Source organism: Ceratotherium simum, chromosome 4 (assembly GCF_057802395.1).
Source record: "Ceratotherium simum simum isolate JZ-2026a chromosome 4, ASM5780239v1, whole genome shotgun sequence".
Lineage (NCBI taxonomy): Eukaryota > Metazoa > Chordata > Mammalia > Perissodactyla > Rhinocerotidae > Ceratotherium > Ceratotherium simum.
The window spans coordinates 54,257,290-54,279,325 of NC_141903.1; the positions used below are offsets into that span (position 1 = coordinate 54,257,290).

The 22,036-nt window shown below is 38.6% G+C and overlaps 1 long non-coding RNA gene across 3 annotated transcripts in view; it reads left to right on the forward strand.

Moving 5' to 3' along the window:
- Window positions 1-2,285: 2,285 nt before the first annotated feature.
- The window catches only part of LOC147917295 (uncharacterized), a 94,323-nt gene continuing 74,572 nt past the window's right edge, over window positions 2,286-22,036 (forward strand). For all 3 annotated transcript variants that reach the window (XR_015551977.1, XR_015551978.1, XR_015551979.1), the window contains exons 1-2: window positions 2,286-2,412; window positions 18,378-18,506. This is a non-coding gene — a long non-coding RNA (uncharacterized LOC147917295). The remainder of the gene's footprint in view (window positions 2,413-18,377; window positions 18,507-22,036) is intronic.

The window sequence follows — 22,036 nt, forward strand, 5'->3', positions numbered from 1 at the left end:
TTTAAAGTCTATTTTGTCTGATATGAGTACTGCTACCCCAGCTTTCTTTTCATTGCCATTTGCGTGGAGTATCTTTTTCCATCCCTTCACTTTCAGTTTGTGAGTGTCTTTAGGTCTGAAGTGTGTCTCTTGTATGCAGCATATATATGGGTCTTGTTTTTTAATCCAGTCAGCCACCCTATGCCTTTTAATTGGAGCATTTAGTCCATTGACATTTAAAGTAGCTATTGATAAGTATGTACTTACTGCCATTTTTTAACTTTTTTTTTTTTCCTCAGTGTTTTAGTAGTCCTTCTCTGTTCCTTTCTTCTTCTATACAGAATTGATGGTCACTTTAGTTTGACCTCTGTCTGAAAGCTGTACTCTTTAACTCCCCTCCTCCCTCATGTTTTTGATATCATATCTAACCTCTTTGTTGTGCATTTGTATCCATTACGTTCTCATCATGGAAATAGATAATTTTTCCTATTTGTGGTCTTGTCTTTTCCCCTTAAATCAGTCCCTTTAACATTTCTTGTAGCACTGGTTTCTTGGTGACAAACTCCTTTAATTTTTGCTTATCTGGGAAAATTTTGATCTCTCCTTCCATTTTGAATGATAACCTTGCTGGGTAGAGTATTCTTGGCTGTAAGTTTTTTCCTTTTAGCACTTTAAATATATCGTGCCATTCTCTTCTAGCCTGTAAGGTTTCTGCTGAGAAGTCAGCTGATAGCCTTATGGGGTTTCCTTTGTAAGTAACTTGACATTCTCTTGCGGCTTTTAGGATTCTCTCTTTATCTTTAATTCTGGACATTTTGATTATGATGTGTCTTGGTGTGGGCCTCTTTGGGTTTATCTTGTTTGGGGCTCTCTGTGCTTCCTGTACCTGGATGTCTGTTTCCTTCCTTAGGTTAGGGAAGTTTTCATCTATTATTTCTTGAAATAGATTCTCTGCCCCCTTGTCTCGCTCTTCTCCTTCCGGGACACGTATAACACGGATGTTAGTGCGCTTGATGTTGTCCCAGAGGTCCCTTAGACTGTCCTCACTCTTTTTAATTCTTTTCTCTTTTACCTGTTCACCTCGGGTAATTTCTTCTAGTCTTTCGTCCAGCTCACAGATCCGTTCTTCTGTATCCTCTACTCTGCTTTTGAGTCCCTCTAATGAATTTTTCATTTCCAGTATTGTATTCTTCATTTCTGATTGGTTCTTTTTTATATCTTCCATTTCTTTGTTGACATTCTCACTGAGTTCATCTATTCTTCTCCCCAGATCAGTGAGCATCCTTAACACTCTTAGTTTGAACTCTCTGTCGGGTAGGTTGCTCATTTCTGTTTCACTTAGTTCCTTTTCTGGGGTTTTGTCCTGTTCCCTTACTTGGAATGTATTCTTTTGCCTCTTCATTTTGCCTCTTTCCCTGTGCTTGTGTCTATGTATTAGGTAGGTCAGCTACGTCTCCTGCTCTTGGATAGGTGACCTTATGTAAGTGATGGCTTAGGAGGCTTCCAGTGTGCTTCCCTCAGTTGTCAATGTTCCAGGGGTGACCCCTATGTGGGCTACGTGTATCCTTCTGCTGTGGCCTGTTTGCTCTCCCTGTAGGCGCCCAGGGAGGCTGAGTTATGCTCCTGGCCAGCTGTTGTAATGCTCAGCTGCTTGTAGTTGTTGTGGGCCCTTCAGTCTCTTTATCAGGTGTGGGGATCCCCAGCACAGTTGGCTGTAAGTTCTAATACCACATTTGTGTTGCAGTATTTCTTTTAAGTGAGTAGGCCCCCAGTGTGGCAGGTTGTTAGGCTCAGGGCCTTACAATTGCTGTAAGCCTCTAGCCTATTAGGTCTCTTGTCAGCTCTCTGAGGATTGCAGCTGGGTGGGGCTGGCCTCAGGCACAGGAGCACCCAATTGTTTCAGGTTTTGGAAGGCGGAGCAAACCTCCTATGTGGGTCTTTGAGAAGTACAAGTCTTCTGCGGCTGAGAAGCCCTGCTGCCCACAGGTCCACACACACAGTCAACACAGTCCTGCCCCGTGTGAGCACCCTAACCTCCCCAAGCGGACCCAGTCTCTCCAAGGCGGGAGCCCCACACACTCTGCCACCGCCCCACACTCTCCACCCGCTCCTTGTGCACACCCTGCCCTGCTCAAGTCGGCTCAGTTGCCAGGCTGCAGAGAATCCAGTCACCAATCTATGCAGGCCCACAAGTTGCCTGAGGGCTTGTTGTTGGGTGGGGCCAGTCTCTAGGGTGGGCTGCCTGCCCTGGCTGAGCTGGATTAAATCGGTACTCTAGCGGGTGGGGCAGACCCTGGGCCAGCAGGCCTCAGGGAGAACTCCAATGGTGTCTGTGTCAGCACGCCCACACCAGGCCACAACAATGGCCGCTGCCAATGTCCCAGTCCCTGGAGAGGTCTCACCCCTCACCGAGATGCACTCAGGGCCTATTAGGTGAGTCTCTTGTCACCAAAGCACTGTGCACCTTTCTTTCTGGTGATTTTAGGGTGCTTCCTGAAACGGGTGAGTTTGTGCGTGGGCCCTTTAAGAGCCAGTTTTAGTTTCTTTGTGAACCGGGTTTTCTGGGGGTGCTCCCCAGTGTTTTAGTAGCAGGCACAGTCAGATATTATGCCGCTGGTCTCGATTGTGCTGGGTCCACAAAATGCCCACAGCGGGGGCGCTCCCGGCTCAGGGCCCCGCGCCTCCAGGGAGGCTGCGTACCTGTGAGCTGCTCCCGGCGGCCGTGAAGCTGGCGGCTTGTGAAGGCGGCGTTTTTCCTCTCCGGAAGGGAGTCTCTGCCTCTTCCACCTCAGTTAGGATTGTCCGTTGTTGCAGGAGTTCCTCTCATCCAGTTTTCAGTTCTGTCTCAGGGGTAATTTTTCCACGAGTAGTTGTAAATTGGCTGTGTCCACGGGAGGAGGTGAGTTCCGAGTCTGCTTACGCCGCCATCTTGACTCTATTTATTTCTGACTTGAGTATACAAAGGTTATATTGTTAGTTCTAGTGATATCCTTAATGTTAATTCATTCCTTTATTTAACTTTATTCATTTATTTCACAATTATTAGCTGCTGCTTACTATGTGCCAAGAACTGTGCTAGGTTAGGTACTGGTAGTAACTAAAACGTGATTCCTGTTCTCAGAGAGCTAGTAGTTGTAGAAGAGAGAAGCTTCTTTTATCTCCCTTCAGAGGACTGGAATGTAATTCAAACAGATCTGATAAAAATAGTTCTGAGAAGTGTCTTATGCTTTTTTCTACAGAAGACCTATTTTGGAGGTATTTATTGAATAAATGAAATGGAAACTTAAAATTTCCAATTTGAAAACGACATTAAGGATAGCCAACCACCAATAAACAATATAGCATATTCACTTTCATTGCACGATGGCAAAGCTGTGTTCTATTGATCAATGGAACTAACACCCTGAAATAGAGGATCTTCTACAGAAAAGAAAGAAATTTAAACTCCTTTCTCACTTGATTATTTGTTAATAGCTTCATACTTCACACAGTGCCAGAGGATATTACTGAGGTGACATTCAATAGATCTAAGGCAGCAATAGAAATAATTAATAATCTATTCATAGAAATCATGATAAAATACTAGGAAAACACAATCCGATTATAGTAGTAATAGAACATAAAATAGCACAGTACGAAAACAGTGACAAATGAATAAAGAATGATATGTCTTTGTATTTCCAATTTTTATTTTACGAGTCAATTTCTTTAAAATGGTTAATTGCATTTAGTTTTAGAAAATATAAAATTTTATGTTCTTGGTTAAAAACATTAAGTTTTCATTTACCAAGTTCCAGAGTAGGGATGCTTTGTGACTAATTCTGCTCACCATACCAAGTTTCCAAACATTGAATGAGTTAGGAGTTAGGAAGTAACCTTAAAAAATTTGGCCCTCACCCACATCAGCTTGTGGTATTTTCTTTCCACTTGATCTATAAAGGGAAGATATGTGTATGAATTTATTCAGATCACTGTGTGTGTGATCCTGATTGATGTTTGGGAATCTTAGATCCAGCTTAATTCTCTTGTCGTTTGGGAAGATTTTTAGGTTTAACTGTTTTCGATTCCCCACTTCTTGTAAGCTACTAACCCCTTTTATTAAACTACAGGAAGGATGGGGGGAGGAGGAGGTGGTGGGAACAAGAGAGGGCATGGGGTGTGAAGAGGTTTGAACTGGGGTTATGGACATGATTCTGGGCTTCAAGTGTTTTCTCAGTCCCTGTTTAACAAGCACTCAAGGAGGATATTGTGCTGCTTTGGCAAAAAGTGCAGATTGATGTCTTCTTGTGAATGCTGTGCTTTGTAACAAGCCCTGATGGTCAGTTCAAGGTATTTGGGTCTCTGAAGAGACTGTTTGATTTGAAGCCAGCCTAGGCATGGGAGTCAATGGGAGTCGCCACCTCTTCTGTATAGGCTGGGAAGAAACTTGGTTCCCAGGGTTCTGGAGTCTGAGTTGGTTTAAGGGGGTTGCCTGTAAGATTTCCAGGAAGAGTTCAAATGGTCTCTGTCAAAGGAATTGGGCCCTGTGGATCTGTTAATAGAAAACTGCACAGTTTAGTGATTTGGGTAGATGGATACATAAAGGAAAGTGAAAGAATCACGGGCACTTCTAAGAACAAGATTATTACACAGTCCCTTTGTTTCTGCAGTCGTGTCAGCTGACATCAAGTTTCTTATTATGTCTAATGCTAAGAAGCCTCCAGAGAGACTATGTGGAACAATCTGTACTGCAAGTAGTTTCTCTTCTTTGAAAGGGAACATTTCACAGAGAAATGTGTGGAAGGGTATATACCAAACTATTATCACTAATTACCTTGTGCGTGAGGTAGTAGTGGGATAAAGTAATAGTAGTGGGGATGGTGACAGGGAGATCTTAAACTCTTTTGTTTATGCATTTCTTATTGTTTGAATACCAAAAAAATTACTTAAAAATCATTAAATAAAATATAGTAGCAGATTTTTATTTTCTTCCAAGAAGATTAATTATTGTGTTTATTTAGGGGATTATATAACTTAAACACTTTTAACCAAAAAAACCCCCCAAAAAAACCCAAAATAGTGAAATACTGAAATGTATGGACATAAAATCACAATTAAAAAAAATTAATACTAACGATCATCTCTCTCAGTGAATGGAACTGAGCTATCTTCAGAGGGCTTATTTTCTAGTGAGTTCTCAGTGCTTTATAGTCTTATCTTTTTGGTAGTTACTGCATTTCTGAGCAGAGGAAAAGGGACAGATATACTTGTTTCCATTTCAGGAGGAGAAAAACTTCAAGATGGAAAGTTGCCTACTGAGAATAGTTGAATAAGTTATGAAACATTTATATAATGCATTAAAAGAGACCGATATATTTTGACTTGACAAGATGTCTGCAATATGTTGTTAAATGAAAAAATAAGAAAATAAAACCAAAACAATTGAAAATGTCACATAAAACACACACAAACACACATAGAAACATTGTTGTGATAAAAGGGATTATATCTGTGTGATTGGCCTATGAATTATTTTCACTTGTTTTAATTTCTTACTGTGAAATTTAAACATAAAAGTATAATACATATACATTATACATGTACGTACCATATGCATATATGCACAATTTTATGTATATACATAAAATTACAAAAAGACTGTTTACCCACCCAGGCTACTGGTGTGTCCCTCTCCAAATGCATCTGCTCTCATCCTGACTCCTCTTTTCCAGGTAACGGCTATCTGTCTTTTGCCTGACTCATTCTCTTGCTTTAAAAGACGATTTACTTTGTGTATTTTATCTAAACAATATATTGCTTGGTTTGGAAAAACTGAGTAGCATGCACAAACCTTTAGATGAAGACTCCCAAGAGAAGCTAAAACGAACAGTCTCTGATTCATTGGCTTCAGGCATCTTTATAGTTTCCAAGAGTCCTTTCTTAGAAAAGTCAGTCTACAAGGTTCTGATTGAGTCCTGGGAAAATGGGGCTCGCACACTAATCAAAGTATCTAGCAGGCCTCATACTGAATACCCAACAGAAATGTAGTCAAATGGAGTAGACTGCTTTCTCTTTTCTTATTTTAAGTTCACCAGGGCCTACTTTGCAAGTCTCAGGTTTATCCAAAGAGAACAGTTCTGTGAGATAAAATGAGTGAAATGCCTGCTGCTAGGTGCAGGGCATTTAAAGGAGAGCAGGAGCTTCATCAGCATTTAATGAAGACAAACAAGGCATACAGATAATCTGTGCTAGCCTCATCCAGGCATTCTGTCGTCAGGTAAATAGAGCTATATGATTAGAACTCTTGCATATCTGTCTCTTGAGTGACACTACTCCAGCCTGGACTGGTTGCCGTATATCCCTCTGCACAGCTGCCACCCTGGGATCTCTCTTCCCTGTCTTGAGAATTCGTTTTGCCTTTTTGCTTCTCTCCTGGGTTGGATCCCCTGTTTCCTGATACTGTTAATATCCTTTTGTTGATCTGCTTGTTTACTCTTTCTTGTTTTGTTAGCACACATTCCATAGTAGATTTTTGAGAACGAGTGGGAGGGACAGACATTTTTAAAAGACAGTTCAAGTCTGAAAATGTCTTTATCTTATCTCCGTACTGATTGATAATTTAGCTGGATATAGAATGCTATTTTGGAAATCACTATCCTTCTGAATTTTGAGGCATTTCATCCTGGTCTTCTTCTTTTCAGGGTTGCTATTGAGAAGTCCAAAGCCATGTGATTCCTCATACTGTCTATGTGATGCAACCTTCCCCATCTCCCTCACTCTGCCAGAAACATGGAGAATCACCAGTGTTCTGAAAAAAACCAAGTTATGCCTTGTTACAAGTGGTTTTTGATCCACTGTGCTGGGCACTCAGTGGGCCATTTCAATCTGGAAGTTCAGGTTGAATGATTTTATTGGTAATTTCTTCCCATCCTCATTCTCTGTTTTTGGAAAATGTATTTTATGGATGCTGCATCTGAGGAACTATTCCTCCTAATTCTCTTATTTTTCCATAGCTATTTTCCATCTTTTGTTCTTTTGTTCTAATTTCTGGAAAAGTTTCCTCTTCTTGACCTATTAATGCTTCTGTTGGGTATTTCATTTCTGCCGTCATGTCTTTAATTTTCATGAGCTCTTTTTTGTACTCTAGAAGCTCTTTTTTTTTTTTTTTTAAATAAATGGCCAGTTTGTATTACAGTGTCTTCTTTCATCTCTTTGAGAATGCTAATGAAAATCATTATTTAAAATTTTCTTCTCCTGTTGTAGTGTTTGTTTTCTTGGTCATTCTTTATATAAGTTTGTTTGGACTCGACCCTCTAGGTTAGACCTTTTTCTGGTCATCCTTGACAATCTGCTGATGATGAAGATACTGCTCCCCCCTCCCCCTATGTGTTGGGCTTGTTGATATTATGCTTTATTGTAGGGTGATTTGGGTTGGCTGTTTGTGGGGGCAACTTCTAATAACAATACCTCTAGGTGTCTCTTATTGGGCTGGACAGATTCTCTAGGGAAAAGCCTTCTAGTCTCCTACTTGGAAGATAAAAATCTGGTTGTTGGAATTCTGGAAGTAAAGTTGTATGTTTTTCTTTTAGAATTGGGAATGACTATAGACAAACAGTTTAAAATTCAATATAGGTACCCATGCTCTCAACTGTGCAGGTATCCCTCCAGAAAGAGAGCCTCAAAGATTAAATCCACAAGTTCCTGCTGAGATGAAGGAAGGAAAGTTGCCCAACAACATAGATTAGAGGATCTAATTACTGATCTACTGCTTCTCAGTTTTCCTACTGTCCTTCAAATTATAGTCCCCCATCCCCAATTCTTCCTCAGTTCCAGAGGTATCAAATGCTGCCAAATCCTGAGTTTGTAAGGATTCTGTGGTATAAATAAGGTTATTTCACAATTTTCTCCTCTATTGACAGGGAATTTAGCTTTCTTCTATCTACTAAATCATTACTACACACCCATCTCCTTTGCAGCATGCAGGGTTTTATTGCTGTCCTCTCTTCTTCACTCTCTCCTTATGGGTTTATGTCTTAAAAAAATCACTCTTACTCTGGTTTCAGTGGAGTTTTGCGAGAAAACAAATTTCAGTGAATGAATTTGGCCATCTTAAACTAGAATGTCCTACTTTTTAAAGTGTTTTGTTCTCTGTGTTTTATAATTAACATATATTACTTTAATAATCCTAAAAATACTAAGGTCATGTTCATTTTGACCAAAAAAAAAAAAAAGACAAAATAAGTGTTGTGATAATAAGCAAAAAGGAACTGAATACTTTTGTATGTCTTTCCAATATCTGCATAAGTAGTTGAGAAAATAAGAAATTTCTCTAAATTCCTTGAGGACTAGTTAAGTTAGTCCCTTAGAAGATTCACATAGTTTTGAGTGACGTGGATGGTAAAAGTTATAGGAACTGACATAAGATATATTTGTTTAGAATATGCATATAATTAAGTATTTATGTATATATTTTCATACACATATTTAAGAGAATATGTGGTATCATGAAAATTTATTTTGGGTAAAGAATGGATATGTTGAACAAGTTTATAGGGAACTAAATGAAACCCAGGAGCAGAGACTTCATTTGCAGCTTTTGCATCCTGCAGGCCTCCAGAGTGCACACTCCATATCTGTGGGTTAGGGTCACTCTCTCCAGCACATGGTTTGGACAGCTGCCTCCCGCCATGTCCAGAACTTTCTCCACTTGCTCATAGAATCCCATATCTCATTGCTTCAGAATCTTTTCTGCTTGGTATTTGGAAACAAATATTGCTAAATTCTCCAAGGTTGTCAGTGATTTAATATATTACTACTCATGGTTTACAGATTTATAAGCTACCAAAGATTTCCTGGAAATGATACATTAACCCTAAGATTATCTGCAGTGGAATTTGTTTCAGAAGGCAGTATGGGATGGGCTTGGAATGGGCTAACTTGGTATGCTCTGAGGGTTAATTCCAGCAGGCCTAGAATTAGCTTTCTGTCCTAATGGATTAAAAAGTGTACCTCAACAACACTAAGTTCCTGGTAAAGGCATGAAACCTTAAGGGTATTGCTTTGTAATCATGAGTCAGAATTTGGGGAGATTTGTACCAGCTTGTCAGCATCGTTTACTGAAAATAGTGAGATTGATAACGGTTAGATTAATGATTTACACCTAGAGGGTTGTACTCTTGAGGCTGTATGAATATTCCACAAGTTATTTATCTATTTTACTGATTATGGCCATTTGGGTAGTGTCCAGCTCAGGGCTATCATGAAAATGCTACTATGAACATTCTAGTACATGTGTTTTGGTGAATAAATGTATTCATTTCTGTTGGGTATATTCTTAGAAGTAGAGTTGCTTGGTAATTAAGACATCTGTGTTTTCAGCTTTAGTAGATGTTGCCAAAGAGTTTTCTGAAGTAGTTGTACCAATTTACACTTCCATGCAGATGATTAGAAAATATTGCAGACTTTCTTGGTAAATGAGGAAATTTCTTTCTTGATAATTCTTTGTATATATAATTAAGTATTTCAAATGATCCTTAACTATAGATCTTACCTAATGGAAGACACAGGCTTGGTCGGTTCTTGTTAAATAATTCCTACCACTAATTTACTTTTCTTAACTTAATTGTTATGATTTCTGTGTCCAAATCATTTTTCTGTTCTATTCTTTTTAGAAAAGATTACTAGAAGAAGGCAAAGCATCATCCTGCAACTATCCCTTGTAGATTTCTGAGATCAAAATTAGTCAAATTCTAGTCCATTAACTATTTTGAAATCTTCTGGTTATTGCAGGTTTATGATGTTTTAAAGAACAACATCTAATATCCCCCCACCCACAACCACTACCATTAGCTATTCTGTAAATTCCTATGAGACAGAGAAAAAAATCTTCCACAGAGCCATGAAATTTTATTTTTCAAAGAGAAGCATGATTAAGACAAAATTTGAAGTATATCTAATTCACTTTGGAAGCCCGAGGAAATTTGGATAAGTATGAGAAAGTTTAGAAAATTAGACTTGTAATACATTTAAATTAAATTTAAAGAAGGAGAAGATGACTCATTTGGAATTTTTTAAAAAGATAAATAAAAGTCATGTCCAAATTGAGAGCCAGTCTTGCTGTTGGGGTGTAAGAGAAGGGCACATGGGGTAAAGCAGCTCAGAGCAGTAAGATTTAAATGCTCATTAGAAAAACTCTTCTTTTCTTCCCCATCAATGGTATTTTTTTGTAATATTTCAGAAATGTCCAACTCTCAAATGTAAATTAGTGTAGTTGATTAAAATGAATCAGTAACAACCCTGTGTGCAGGGCAGGAAGGTAAAGTAATGAGGAGAGTGGGTTCGCTTGTGCACACTTTTACCTTTGCTGACCCACTGTGATTTATAAGTCAAGGGCTTGGCATGGCAAGAAATTAATTCATAAGCCTTGGTTGGCTTGTTTATTTTGATCTTTTTTTATCTTTATTATGGAAATTTTCAAACATTCACAGAAGTAGAGAGCATGGTGTAATGAATCTGATATACCCATCACCTAGCCTCGGCAATGATCGTAATTGGCCAATCTTGTTTTATCTATATCAACACTTACTTCACCCCACCTCGACCCAGATTATGATGAAGCAAAGCTAGACTCCACAACTATTTCATTTTGAAATGTTTCAACATTCTTTAACAGACAAGATCTTTTCTTTAAAAATATAATTGCAGTATCAGTATCACACCTGAAACAAATTTCCTTGATTTGTGTTTAATATTTTTCTGTTGCATAGATCAGGGAAAATTTGAACACGAGATTGGATCAAATAATCATGTCCTTTGCCTTGAAGTTCCCATTATATTTCATCACAAATTGGCATGATACATTTTGTGTTTAAACCTACTCAAGATCATGACAGAGTTTTGTTCAATAACTACTTCTTTTATCTTTTTCTTATATCAGTGTTTCTCTTAGTTGTATCAACATTTCTCTGTCAAATGGCATTGTCTAATGGAGCAAATATCTGATGGGTCCTTTTCTATCACTGCATAGGTGTCCTCATTGGGGTATGGTGTCCTCTAGCTACAAATAATTAGAAATGAATGCAAACATAGCATTTTGTTCAGCATTTTAAAATTTCTCCCACATAATGTCAGTAGACCTTTGGCAGGGGTACCTAGGATAGTGGCTATGCTTAACACTAAGGATTCTCTGGATTAGATAAAGTTCTCGGAGCCAAGAGAGATTCCGGTGACACGATTGGAGACATTTCAGTGTCATTAACCACGGTTCAGTGCCATTTAATGCTTTGAAAAATGAAGGTAAGCTGTAGGTCCACTGTTGTCTCTGCTAAAAGTCAATGAGTGGTGGATAAAGAGTAATCAATGAAACAAGCATAGCTGTACTCTTGTGATCCAGGCATATCCATGTTCTAAAGGAAAGGAATCATCTCCAATGTCATCCTTGCTACATACAAAACTTGTAAATGCTTTTAAGCACCTCAGAAACAGATGGGTAAAGCTTGCAATGAATACAAAGCAACATATTTGGATAATTTTAGGAAAAAGAGGAGGTTCCGAATTATATTAGAGTCTCTTCATTCTCCTCTAAACCAAGAAAGGACTATTGTCCTACTTCCACAGGCTGTAACTCAAGATATTACATTGCATTATGCAGCTGTGCTGTGCCAAATTTGAAAGTTGTAGGGCATTTCCCAGTTACACTAGATATTACGGTGACATGGATGCCTTTGAGCGGAGGCTGGACTCTACCGCTAGGCTCTTAGCCTTCCATTGCCCAATAGGCAATGATTACTTTTCTCTACCTCATTTCATTTATACATTGCCAGTTGTATCAGTTAGGAGAGATGAGGTTATGCTGCAGTAATGAAACCCCAAACATCTCAGAGGCTTATTTTTTACTCACTTAAAATCTGCTGAAAGTCAAGGCATCTCTCTGGGGCAGCTGTCCTCCAGGTGCTGGTGGAGTTATGTTCTGACTTATTTCTTTGAATATTGCTAAAATTCTATACTTTATGTTCACCATTTTTGTGAGGAGACAAAAGAAGGACACCATTTTTTCCCCTTCTGTTTCTTTCTTGTGTTCTTTTATCTTATAACACCTCCACATCAACATGTGCTTCCATGAACACTTTGACAGTGGAAAAGAAAGCATGGAGAATGGAGAATGGCACACTAGTTCCCCAATGCTTCCAACGTGGAAGTGGCATGCATCCTTTTCCTCTCACATTTCATTGGGCAAAACAAGTCAACCGGCCATGCCCAAGTTTAAGAGGGCAAGGAAATGAAATCCTTCCGTGTACTCAGAATGGGAGGAGAATTGGAAGTCCTGATGGACCCACTGATGTCTATCACACCAGTTATATTCTGACTTATTTCCTTGAATATTGCTAAAACTCTACACCTTATATTCACCATTTTGGTGAAGAGACAAAACAGGGGCACCATTTTTTCTCTTTCTTTTTATCTTTATTTCTCTTCTTAACCACAAGCAGTTTTTTCCTAAACATTGTGTATTACCATAGATATTTTGATGGCTTTAGATCAATGTTTCTCAAGCTTTACTGTGCATACAAATCACCCAGCACCTTGTTAAAGTGCATATTTGCTTCAGTAGGTCTGAAGTGTGGCCCCAGATTCTGCATTTTTAAAGAGCTCCCAGGTGATGATGCTGATGGCCTGTGGAGCACACTTTGAATAGCAAGCCTTTGTTCTATCTCTCTGTTTAGAGAGGAAGAGACATCATGATTTTAGTTGGATTCAAACAGAAATTTAGACCATTGCTTTTTTTTTTCTCCCCTACGTCTGAATTAAAGGCAGTGTCTCGTGGCGATAGTTGTCAAACATGCAGGAATACTGTCAATGTGACACAAAAGCATACTTCTAAAAGATAATTGGCTTTGTGTTCATTCATATTAAAACAGGACTGCTAGGAAGAACGGAGACCTAATTGAACACTCAAAGCATCCCACTAAAAGCCAGCATCTAATTATGGTGGGACCCACACAGCAGGGGCACTGAAGGGAAGAGGAGATACTGAAAACATCTTTATACTCTTTTGCTCTGAAGAGCCCTTCCTGAGATCAAATGCAATTTGTGCTAAGGAGGCAGCAACTGACAAGCTTTACGCCCAGCAAGCATCTCAGAGACAGGCAGTCAGAGCATTTGTCATCATGCTTAGATTTTGCCTAATTATTAATAGAACACTTATTTTTTCCCTGATCCTTTACTAATTAAGATTCTTGCATGTTTTAAGCATTTCACTTAGCACTCAGGATTCCAGATGAGTTGCCATTTGGCTCCAAGCTGCAGATTGGCTTCAGAGGGCCGTATTAGAATCTGTGTGGATGTGCACTTGGGTCGAAATGCGGCTGGCCTGGGTAAGAGCACTCACAGGCACTTCTCATTTTACCCAGAGGCTGTTTTTTCCCTTTGCTCATTTGTAATGCCAGCCCATGATGGTGGAATGGGTGTATTGCTATAAATTAACAGCCATGTCTCATACTTCTTATTCTGGAGGTGTAATTCAAAGAACTGTCACAAGGAATAGCAAAGCTATATATTCTTCTTTATAGCAACCGTCGTAAAAAAAAATCCCAATTACTTTAAATTACCACAAAATGACTTCAAAATCAACCCTAGACCTGCTGCCCTTGACTTTCTCGCAATTAGTTCAAAGGGCAGGAGATAGAGCAGTAAGTTTGGGGGTATATTATATAGCAGTTACATTTTTCATGATCAAGGAACTTTAGTTTACAGCTTCTTTCCTTTGAACTAATTCATTGAAGGAGACAATAATTCTAGGTCCGTTTCCTTATTCTGCTGACACTCAATTTCTGGGACTTGGGCATATTTCACTTCCCATTTATCATTAAAATATTTAAAACTCTAATTTAAAATCTTAGCAAATGCTTGGTTTTTATGTGACAAACTGAAAGTCATTGGTATTAGCCCAAGGGATTCAGCAATGTCCGAATCCTGCCTTGGCAAAGCCATTTCTCTTCAGGAGGCCTTGATGAGGGTAGACACACGATGGACAATTACAAAGACGAATACCCCTTGAGTCCACATGTCCAATCTCCCAAAGCAGGATTCTTTGTTAAACCAGGCTGTAACAGAAGGCTTCCGCTGGAGGGAGAACGTTTCTCCTTATCCCTAAAATTAAACCCTAGTTTTATGATCAACAAATTGGTGCAGGAGGAGCAACCAAAGAAATCAGAGCATTCAACCATGTGTAAGTAAATCATGTGAGTGATGTGTCAATGACTTCCCCAATGGGGAAGGCTCTGGTACACCTTACGCCTTACACAGTGTAGGGTAGGTGGCTCCCATGGGTTTAGGCACGTTAGGAGTCTGAATTACTCTCTGTACAATGAATGCTCCTTACCATTTGCTAATTGCAAGTAAAGACATATCAAGTTCTAATACAAATGTAGAAACTCTGTCCATGGATCCATCTGTTCTTCCACTGATCCATCCATCCATCCATCCATCCATCCAGTCTATCAAGAGAAAAAAGGTGGGAAGTGATAGTGTCGGTTTTTCCTCCTTTCACTAGACTATCTGTTCCGGTGTCTTCTCCACTGTTCCCACAAGGAACAGTCATATGTACAGCAATTGCTTTAGTAATTACAAATACATTTTAAAAAATATATTTCAACAGGAGGCAAGATGGTTGGCGTGGTGCAAAGAGCACTGGATTTAATAAAGTTGTCTAAAGCCCTGTGTCTCCCAGCTCCAAATCCCTTGATTTCCCCCTATATTTGGAGTATTGGGCATATCCATGGATGCAGTTTTTAATAGTTATTCTCATTCTGTTTTTGCTCTCCACCCATATGAAAAGCATATGGAAATGGTCTATAAGTTTAAGGTATTTTTTCCCCTTAATGAAACAATTTTAGAGAACTTCAAATGATGTTTCTTCTTAGATGTTATGAAATATCTAATCTGATACAAGTTAAGGTTGCTTTTGGCCATTTTCTAGATCCATTCTTGGACATCCTGTCTACCACCATATTTTGGTATCCCAAATCTGCTAAAAACTCCTGCCGAGAGCATTTCTAACACTGACATTACTCAGAGTTGGCTTTTCTCAGGAAACTTTCACAGTTGAATATCTCTTCTCTCTGTTGTATAGTCAGCCTCTTCTTCTTTTTTATTTTATTGAGGTCACATTGGTTTATAACATTATGTAAATTTCAGGTGTACTTCATTATATTTTGGCTTCTGTATAGACAACATCGTGTTCACCACCAAAAGTCCAGTTTCCATCCAACACCATACATGTGTGCCCCTTTACCCCTTTCTCTAACCCCTACCTGCTTCCTCCTTGGTAACCACCAATCTGTTCTCCATATCTGTGTGTTTGTTTTTTTATCTTTCACACTGAGTGAAATCATACAGTATTTTTCTTTCTCTGTCTGACTTATTTCACTTAGCATAATACCCTCAAGGTCCATCCATGTTGTCACAAACATAGTCAGCCTCTTTTTGTCAACTGAATGCTTCTCTTTGGTTTATATCCTGGTCATTTGACCCCTCTCTCATTCCTGTTCAGCCACCATGCGATTTTCCTTTTCTTCTTGCTTATATACGGTGCCTCCATTTTCTCACTTAATGCTCACCAATTATCCAATTTAATCTGGCTTCTGGTCCCATCACTCCACTGAAATAGCTCTTTATAAACTCACGAAGGTTTTTCATATTGCTAAACTCAAAGGTTGTTTTTTGGTTTTATCATACGTAACTTTTGAATTGCATTCAACGTTGTTGGTCACTGTCGTCTTCTTAAAACAGTCTCTTAGCTTGCTTTCCACAATCTGTATCTTTCTTTTTTTTTGCAGAGAAAGATTCACCGTGAGCTGACATACGTTGCCAATCTTCTTCTTCTTTTTTTTTTCCTCCCCAAAGCCCCAGTACATAGTCCTTCTAGTTCTTCTATGGTCCTTCTTGTTCTTCTGTGTCAGCTGCTACCATAGCATGGCCACTGACAGATGAGTGGTATAATACCAAACCCAGGCCGCTGAAGCAGAGTACACCAAACTTTAACCACTGGGCCATCAGGGCTGGCTCAAGTATCTTTCTTATCTGCATCTATACTTCTCTGTGTGCTTCTTCTCTGTAGGCTCTTTCCCCACAACTGTTTTCTGTGGATACAGAGCTCCTCTAAGCTTCGTCCTGGATCTGATCATCTTTTCACTCTCTAGTTTCCCCTAGTCAATAGCCTTTATACTTATGGCTTCAATCATTTCCTTTAATAAGCTACTCACAAATTTATATCTGTAGATAAGACCTCTCCTCCAGGCTCTAGGTTATCCACTCTCCTTGCTTTCTTGACCTCTCTCTTAGATGAGTTACTCGTCTCAAAATCACTGAGATTAGAACTAAACTCTTACCCAAAGCCTGGCCTTCTTCATAGGTGTTCTGTCTCTGTATGGCATCACCATTCATCTAAGATATGCCACCTGGAATCTCAGGAATCAACCTTGATAACCATTTTCCTCATCCTTGTTTATGCTCGTTCAACATTTATTCCACAAATATTTATTAGGTGCTATGTATCAGGCATTGTTTTTAGTGCCAGATATACATCATCAAATAAGTGCATATCCAATCCATCACTCAGTCCTGTCAATTTTACCTCCTATATATAACCTACTCCCACCATTTCATCCATTCTACTCCAAGCTATCATCATCTCTCACTTACTCTACTGCAATAACCTTCTATCTAGTCTATCTATACAGTTGCTGGAACAAACTTTCCAAAGGCTGATAATGCACCCTAGGACACCCCTACCCCCTGCTCTTGCTTTAAACCCCCCAGTGCTCTTGGAATTAAAAAAAAGTAGTCATTAGTGTGACTTGATGGGCCGTGACTGTTCTTATCCCTGGTATCTCTCCAGCCTCATCTGTCACTGTGTTTCTACTTGCTCCTTCTCTTCCAGCTACTTTCCATCCCTTTTGCCACAAGTTCTTTGAATATCGCTCCTTCCATATTTTGCATGGTTAATCTCATTTCATAGCTCAGCACAACCCTCACTTGTATAGAAACACACTCCCTGCCTCCCTAGACTAGATCTACTGCCATTACTATACCCTGTTGTGGAGCAGGGCCAGGTCTTTATTTTCTCCCCACAGACTCTACAATGCTTAGTATAGTGCCTGGCACATATTAGGGATTCATTAATATGTATAAATGAACAAATAATAGCTTCTTACCTCATTTTTATGAAAATTTGTTGCCCAAGCCCTTTGCTCATTTGCTCATCATAATGGAATTCTTTGGATTGCTTGGACCTTTGCTGACACTTTCTTAGGCTCTACCTAGACTATTTGTCTCTGTCCTGAAGTGACCTTTTAACCAGTTTCATGTAGGCACTGTCATCTCTGATTGTTTAAGATGCAGCAAAGAATCTCAGACTATTTACCCTAAACCAAAGATAATCATTGGGGAATATGTAAATTAACATTGATTACTTACATTGATCAAAATTTTCATTTAAGCTCATAGTTGAGCTATACACAGTTGCATAAATTATTTTAAAAACTGATATTCATAGGAGAAAATCTTGTAATTATGCTGGAATGGAAAGATGACTGACAGAGAGGAAGATGGTACTATTTATGTTGCTTAAAGTAATTTAGAAAAGTGCCGAAACAGTTCAGTTATGGTCTTGTGACTCTGCCAAAGTCAGATGCTAAAACTTGGCATGTCTGAATTTATATTTTGTCTCTTTTTCTGTATCCTGCGCATTTCCTGTGGTGCTTTTGAGAAGTAAAGAAGAGAAAAAAGTGGGTCAATCAAGAGAGTGAAACCTTGATAGGCCATCATATTAAAAGTGCATTAAAAAATTAATAGAAGTTAAAAAAAAAAAAAAACCCAGCTGCTACTGCCTGTTACTCACAGGTGACATGCATTGGTCACATCATCTTGGGAAGACCTCTTTACTTCTTAATAAAATGGGATCAATAAAATGTGGTGAGAAGGATTAAATGGGAAGTCAGAAGGATTAACTGAGGTAATATATGTGTATGCTCTGTAGAATGCTATACCACACGGTTAGCTCAATGATGATTATTTATTTTTATTGTTAATAACCAGGACTCCTGACTTCTTGCTGTTCCTTATACCCAAGACTTCTTGAAATGGCAAACACTTTTTAATGTGTTCTATGTGCCAGACTCTATTCTAAGCATCTTACAAATATTAATTCATTTAATCTTCATAACAACTTTGTTGTGAAATAAATGATTATCTTTACTTATAGACTAAGAAACTGAGGCAAAGGGAATTTAAATAGCTTGCCAGAGGTTAAAATTACATGACTAGGAAGCAGTGTCTTATATTTGAAAAATAATGGCTTCATTCTAGAAAATTCCACTTCTTGGCTAAAACCACCTCTCTAATTTACCTTTCATCTATAGGATGTGAACTTCATGTCTAAGACTTAGCTGCTGTGAAGGAAAATTCTATTCTCCATTTTCTGTTTGAGTGTCCCACTGGCTTCACTTTGTATCTCAGGTCGGTACTGTGATACAGGCTCTTACTTCAAGGTAGGATTTACTGTTTTATTTTATTTTCCTTTCAGGGTACCATGCCAGAGTGCTTTTGAAATTTTGTTATTCTCTGCATCAATGATTTGTCCTTTGAAATAGAGAAATAACATTTGTCATCCTGACATTTGTAGATCTAGACTGTGCCATTTGTCCTGTCTTAGCCTTGTTTGGGGTAGTAAATCAGGCAAGGTGTGGGGGTACCCTGCTTGGAGAAGAGATGTTATCCATAATAAGAGTTGCTTGGTGTCGGCATCCTGTGGATACAAGATTTGGGATCTTTTTTTTTCTTTTCTATTTTTTTTAGAACGTTTTTACCTCATAACAGAATTTTGTTTTTTCTTAACCTTTTCCCTTCTTGGCAAAAGGTTCAGTTTGGCTCTTGGGGCCTTAGCTCTTCTGACATACTATCAAGAGTATCTATATTTATTAGTCTCCATTATTTCCCTAAGGTGACTTTGGGGGTACAAAGCTCAGAACTAATGATTTGATCTGGCTTTTAGGATGATGAGATTAAATTACCTATTGAATAATCTTTGCGATATAGATCAGAGTTATTTGTTTTATGTATGTGTATGTGTCTATTTCAAATTTAGTAAACAATTTTAAGAATCTCTCAACTTAAATTTAAGCAGATTTTGAATCTCAAAGCAAAATTCTACTGCTGTGATTAAGAGAATGGTAAGCAATTTTTTTGTCAATGTTGATTTTGAACGGTTGCAAGGATCATATTTTTAGATATGTAGGAAACAATGTTTAAGAATGGAAAATGTTTAACTTTGTCTAATTTTCTAGTTCTCTTTGCTGCTTCAGATGCTCTTGGATTATGCTATGTTTGACATAATTAGGTTGGTGAAGATAATAGAAGGCAATTCTTTCGTGTTTTATATATAAATTCAGTGAGAAACAATGAGAGGTAAATAATGTGTTGCTGTGTTAGATTTTCTGAAGCCCTGATCTCAGCTTGCCAAATAAGTACAGGATACTCAGTTACATTTGAATTTCAGATAAATAATGAATAATTTTTTTAATACAAGTGTGCACCAAATGTTGCATGCAACATATTTATACTAAAAAAAAAAAAATCATTGTTTATTGTGTAACAGGGTGTCCTGTATTTATATTTGCTAAATTTGGCAACTATATCCTAGTTGTGGTTAGTACTACCATTGCCTTGCCCCTTATTGGACTCTGGTTTTCCTCTTGGGCCTTCCATTTATAGCTAAGAATTTTGTCATTTCTGAGTCAAATCAGCCCCAAAATGGGATTTAAAGCCGTTATGAAAATGATCAGATAAATAAATAAATACATAAAAGAGAGCCATGCAAGGATTATGATTAATCTATGTCTGTCCATCTAGGGCCCACAAGAGAGAACAATAAAATTGTCCCCATGCCAAATCTGTCCTGGATACAGGCTAGCAGGCCAGCAGGGGAGCCCATTAAGCTTTATCCCAGCAGCATGGCTGCCCCACCCAGTCAATTCTGCAGCTCTCAGATTGGATTGGGCTTCTTTAAGATTGACAGCAGTGCTGCACAGGGTGTGAAAGCAGCTCAAAACCACCATATTGCTACTGGCAAATTCTGTATTCAGTGCACTGCCTTCCCCTTGTTCCCCTGCTTTCTTCTTGTCCTGCCTTGTGGCTTTCTTTGCCCTATACAAATAGATTTTGCCACAGCCATCAAATACTGCTGAGGGACAACAACTTATTTATAATCCACTCCCCAAACTCACCCCCAATACTTAGCACAATGTTTTGGACTTTGTAGATATTAAAAAATTGTTACACAGATCAAAATGCTATAATCTTATCACAGCAAAGGCCAAAACAAAAGTGTTCAGATTCCATTTAAGATATTAGAGTAAAAAAAAAATTATTTGAGGGGCTGGCCCCGTGGCCTAGTGGTAAAGTTCCACATGCTTCACTTTGGTAGCCCGGGTTTGTGGGTTCAGATCCCAGGTACAGACCTAACCATTTGTCAGCCATGCTATGGTGGTGACCCACATACAAAACAGAGGAAGAATGACACAGATATTAGCTCAGGGCTAATCTTTCTCAAACAACAAAAAGAGGAAGATTGGGAGCAGATGTTAGCTCAGCACAAATATTCCTCGGCAAAAAAATAAATAAAAAAGTTATTTGAGAAAATCCTGTTTGAAAAATGTTGTTGCCTGGGCTTGTGGTGGTATCTGCCGTGACAGTATTGACCTCTATCATGGGAATGGTTCTTTTCCATGAACCTTAAGTTACCAGGCCCATCTCATGCTAATTTATGTAAACAGCAGTATTATTAGAAGCATGATAAATGCATACTTCCCTTCTTAAACACAAAATATGAGTGAAAGTGCCTTCATCAGGAGCAAGAAATAAGATGAAGCCTATTTAATTTGATTCACTATCTCTATCTCATTTTTGTTTACATGGGATACTTTTCTTATAAGTTTTCTAAGCTTGGTCTTTCAATTTCTCTAATTGTTGACCTAATCTGTTGAAAAAATAAAGTAAAATTAGTCTTGATATAAACAAAAGTATAATTTCATTTGTTGGATTTCATTTCACTCACGTCTTTTTGTATTTCATAAAGTGTCCATCTTTCTGTGGCTAAAACAAAGTGTTGTTTATCTGAACTTTGATCCAGACAAGCACATTCTAACCTCAGTGTTCTTAATTACATCTAGAGACTCGGTTACCAGGAGGGCTTTTTCTCCTGCCTTAAACACTTATCCTCTTCAAGAATATCATTGACCCAGATATTTGAATCATCTGTAACTCTTTGTTGAAAAAGAAAAGGTTGTTGGTGGACGAAGAAACTTCTTAGAATACCGGGTCTCTTTTTTTTAGCCCCAGAAATGACTAACCACTTATTGAAAAACCTTGAACTAAGGAAAATATATTCAGAATACTGACAGTTCAGTCAGGATTGTTATTCTAACAGAAAAATATTTGAACTCTAGGCAAGGGCTTTGACCCAGTGCTCTTCCCCCCAAATGGGCTGCCTGGCTGTCAGACACTCAGATAACCTTTTTCATCCTATGACAGCTTCTGCGGTGGAAGTGACAGTCTGTCTACAGTGGGACAACATGTGGCTGCTTGATGCAGTGTAACAGAGGGGGATGTCACTGTTTTTCTAACGCTCTCATATGTGACTGGTTAAGTTAATAGTGAGAGTGAAGTCTATCCAGTCACTCCCCAGGGATGAGACAGTTCAAGATAACACACTTTGGCTCAAATCAGTTGAGGTAATGGCAAGCATAGTATTCTTTGATTTTAGTTCTCAATTCCTTCTTCTCGCAAGGTTACTTTGTGCTGGACAGCTGGGTGAGTAGTGTTTCCATCTCATTTCCTCACATATCAAAGCTCTAGGAGGTCTTTTTAATCAAGCAAGGAAGAGGGAGGTAGGTGTGAACAGCTGAGAGTAAGATCCATTACCATGACCAGTGTTCTATCTATTTCATCTTTGTATAGAAATGTACCACTACTCAAATGTGTACATCCAAATGTTTTTGGATCCTTTCCTTCTTTAGGACAG